Raw genomic sequence first — 4675 nt, forward strand, 5'->3', positions numbered from 1 at the left:
TGGCATCTCCGTTCCCTCGAGCGCGGTCCGTGAAGCTGCACCGCGTAGGGTGTTCGCTTTTTGCACGCCTCGGTTGCTTGTGGACGTCTGGAGCCTGGGTGAACTGGGCGCTGTACGTCGCGTAGGATCTGCGATAACCGGGTATCAACTGCTCCACAGCTTCCCGCTCAGGTGAGGACAGGTCTGAATAGCATACATCGGATGAGTCCGCCATTAGATGGGCAAATGGTAACTACACCGGCACCTGTTTGTTGATGCTAGCGGGCTATATGCTAACACTGGGTGTTTAGTAGTGAAAAATCTTTCACGTGGTAGTACTGCTCAATAGTCGTCACGGTAAAGTATTCTTGAGATAAACGAATATGTTATATTATATAAACAAGGTATTCCTCTCTTCAGCGTGGCTCGTCCAATCATCATCTGCCGCGTCGCTCACGCAGCTGTGCCGTATTATGGTGATTGCGGGGGATCCCCGGGAAACCCGGAAGTGCAGGCGTCCGTGCAAACCGGCCCGGGCGGAACTTCTTCACTTTACTTTTGGTTCCGCCCTGTCTAGTCACTCCGTGACACATGCTTTTATATTGTCATTATAAAAGTAGGGAGAAGATTAGATGGTTACAAACAAATCTGACTGATGCTAAAGATTGCACGGTGTCACTGTTGTGTCTTGTGTTTCCCCAGTCTTGTACTCTTTATTTGAAGTTCTGTAATGTCATCCATGTCTAGTTCTTGTAGTTCGTTGGTCCTTGTTATAGATTGTTTCCCAGGTGTGTTGATATCTTGTTTACCCACATGAATATATACAGTACTTGTGTTTCAGTTGTCCTTTGTCGAGTATAGTTTGCTGTCATAACGTTTTGGTCCTGTATTCTGGTCTTTATTCTGGTTCTGCTTTGTGCACTTTTGGGTTTTTAAGAAATAAACCATTGCATTTGGATCCGTTGCCTTGTCCTGCCTGCTTCGCCATGACACACAGATGATTATAAAATTCTCAGTTTATGATGTAAATTAAGACCCCCCAAAAACTGAGGAGCGGTATCAGTAGGTTGTGCAGTTGATAGATGGGCGTACTCCGAAAGTAATAGCCTTCTAGATGAAAGTTTACAGCTTAAACTTTTACTAACCATAATAGCATGATTAAACGTAAAAGTTTGTGCTAACTGTCTTGCATGATATGCACTTAAGAAGTTCTGAATTATTTGTTTAATGAAGATCCTCCGCCACACTGGCATTCCAGAAACGATCGAAGTCCGCACCATACACAACCGCGGACATGAAACGTGACAACCTGCGTGCACGCGGCAAGTGCACACGGCCCAATACTAACAAAAGCTTATTTCTTGTACATGTAGCAATTATGCATGTTCAAATCCCTGCAGCCATTTGCAATTAGAGTTCCTGGAAGTCGATAAAGAGCTCTGTTGGTATAATGGGTCTTTTGTGGTGATATCTGTCAGTGTTGCACCATCTTTATGCCATATTTGTTCAAATGTGTGTTTAATTGCATGTTTGCAAATCTGATAATAGCGCATCCCTGGTGAAAAACAAATATACTTTATTGTATTTCAAGTATATTTAACTTTGCAATAGTACATTACAAATATACTTACAAAGGAATGTACTTTCTTTAAACATATTTAAAGTATGCTTACAACATATTTGCGCGTATTTTTTACAATTAAACTTTAAACATACTTCAAAATAATTATACTTTAGTATATTTTCTAAAAGTATACTTTAGAAAAATATACTTAAAGTTAAAGTTTTGTGCAATTTTTAAAGTATACTAAATTTAAACTTATTTTAAAATGTATTTTAGGTATACTTTATCGGTATGCTTAAAGTTATCATTATAATAATGCACTGACAGTATATTTCTAAAATACATTATTTAGTATTCTTTAGAAACAGTATATTTTAAGCACATTTTGAAAGTATATGGGGTGTACAAATGTATATTATTTTATGGAGAAATAACGTGGGCTTAAAATTACGAGAGAGCAGTATGTTCTGTTACATTTTATATTGTAGATGTATACATTTGTAATATACTATTAACATAATAAGGTACACTTTAACTTCACTATAGTCAAGCATTGGATAAACCAATGAACTGTGTTTTACCACAAAATAACCATGGTTTTGCTAATAATAATCAATACACCAAAAAAAAACATGGTTACTAAACTTTTACCACAAAAAAAAAAACATTCATTTTCGTAAGGGGAATATGAGTGTTTGTTTTTTTGTAGTTTTTGAGCTGTACACATTAATTAACTTAAACAGTTTTCGTAAATGCATTTCAGAGAAAAGTGAATTCTGAGATTTGAATAATGCATCTGACGTGTGGGATGATGTCACGACGCACGTATTTTGATTTTTACCAGTCGTTCAAGACAGACGGATTCAGTCCCAAGGTACGTTAAAATATCTTAAAATTAATATATTTGATTATCGTTTGACCATTCTGAAGTTTATCAGTAGACTATCATATTTCGAATGCGAAATGTTGTCAATAACGCGGTGTCTAACTCGCTATTAGTGATAAGCTGCTGTGTAGCTTAGCTTATAGCTAATGTTAAAGGTTTGAAAGATAGCACTGTTAGCCTGTTATATCGAATTAGTACACCCGATTGTTTTGTTAAATATATGTATTGGTGTGTATGTATATGTTAATGAAAAAAGGTAGCGTCAGAAAATCTGTTTTTTTAATGTAGCGTGAAAGTTAACCATTTATTGACTGTTTAGAGGTTGTAAGGCTTTTACCTCACTTAACTGTATTTAGTATTAATGATGCTTCATTCTTTCCTCAGAAGCTAAAGTTTTTCAAAGACATTTGTAGGGAGGACTTTGCAGCTAATGGTTAGTCATTTTAAACTCTTAAGATATAATAATTCATTCGTAGTAGTAAATCAAGCTTCAGTTTAGATAACGTTATATACATATTGAGGCGGTTTCCCGGACAGGGATTAGACTAGTCCTAGACTAAAATACAACAACTTGACAATAAAACAACTTGAACTGACATATCTTAAAATACATCAGTGTCCTTTGTTTTGCCTCAAAATGCACACAGGTAATGTTTTTATTAAGGCATGTTTTTTGAAACTAGTTATATTTCTTAATTAAACTAAGGCCTAGTCCTGTTTTAAGATAATCCCTTTACAGGAAACCACCCAATTGTCTGCTTGTTGCATTTTCTTTCTGACAAGTTTTACATTTAAATTTAATACAATAAAATCTTTCTTTAGGAGCTGAAGTATTTTATGTAAGGAGGATTTTGCAGCCCATATAGGCAAGTCATTATAATGAAAACTCTTAGGGGTGGTTTCCCGGACAGGGATTAGCTTTATCCAGGACTAGACCTTAGTTTAATTAGGATAGTTTTAACAAACATGCCTTACTAAAAACATTACTTATGTGCATTATGATGTAAAACAAAGGGCACTGATGTATTTTAAGATATGTCAGAAGTTGTTTTCAGTTTGGACAGCTCTTACATTTATTTTAGTCTAGGACTAGTCTAATTCCTGTCTGGGAAACCACCCCTTAATATATATGATGACATTTTAGTCAAGCTCTAGTTTAGGTAAAAATATATCTGCTATACAATCTCTGCCAGTAAACTATAGATTTAATACAGTAAGTCTTAAATAAATGTAATGTTTTAATATTAAACACTTTTTAATTGAGCTTATTGTCTATCTTTTACAGATTTCCTTAGGCTGAACCAAAACCTGCCAGACTAAAGTTGATTTGGGAGAGAAAGACGTTGTAAACTTAATCATCTTGACATTCTTCAATGAGTAATTGTTCAATATTTAGGCAAATACTGTACACTTTGAATGCTGTGAATAAAACTATATTTTAAATATATTTAAAATGAATTGTTTTTGACTGTTTTAATCAGCTTTTATTTATTTGGAAAAAATTATTTTGGTTATGTTACCAGCAAGTAATCTATTCCCAAAAATAGCACTCTTTAAGTTAACTAATTATTAACGCACTTGAAGTATACTCATTACTAATCTAGCTGCAGGTATGTAAAAGTATACAAAATGTAATGTACTTGGCATATTCATTTTTCACCAGGGCAGTTTTTAGAATTTTGTATTGACCAAAAATATAGAATGTATGCAAACAGTCTATTTAAGGTATACTGATTGTATGTTTGCAAGACACTCATAATACATTTGTAATGTACTCCTAACATAAATAAAACACACTCTAAATCCACTTATCAAGCATGAATTTAGCACAAAAACAGTCATGTACTTAAATTGTACTAAATACACTTAAAGTTGTTCCACTTTAGCACACAAAAGTACACTAAATGCACTTAAAGTTGTACTTTGTTACAATTAATATACAACTAAAATATATTAAGTACAAAATTAGTTGTTCCAAAATAGCACTCTTTAAATAAACTAATCAATAGCACACTTTAAGTATACTGGTCATTAGTGTGACTGCAAGTATACTTAAGTATATCAAAATTAAATATATTTAGCATACTATTTTTTCACCAGGGATGGCTCATTTGTAAACTGACACCGCTAACCAGCTGCAGTAGCAGAGCCCAGCAGACTAATCTTTATTAATGCCATATTCAACTGCAGTTTATACTTTGCTATATTGTTACTGCTTACTGCTGTAAGTTTAAACCTTTTGTTAA

The 4675-nt window shown here is 34.3% G+C and overlaps 1 long non-coding RNA gene across 2 annotated transcripts; it reads left to right on the plus strand.

Annotated features, from left to right (window-relative positions):
• Positions 1-2314: 2314 nt before the first annotated feature.
• Positions 2315-3883, plus strand: LOC141362778 (uncharacterized). Of its 2 annotated transcripts, XR_012368357.1 has the most exons (4): positions 2315-2417; positions 2814-2862; positions 3252-3295; positions 3715-3883. It is a non-coding gene; the product is annotated as an uncharacterized lncRNA (long non-coding RNA). The 2 variants fall into 2 exon arrangements; XR_012368356.1 differs by lacking the exon at positions 3252-3295.
• Positions 3884-4675: the final 792 nt, after the last annotated feature.

This window comes from Misgurnus anguillicaudatus, unplaced genomic scaffold, assembly GCF_027580225.2.
Source record: "Misgurnus anguillicaudatus unplaced genomic scaffold, ASM2758022v2 HiC_scaffold_29, whole genome shotgun sequence".
NCBI lineage: Eukaryota > Metazoa > Chordata > Actinopteri > Cypriniformes > Cobitidae > Misgurnus > Misgurnus anguillicaudatus.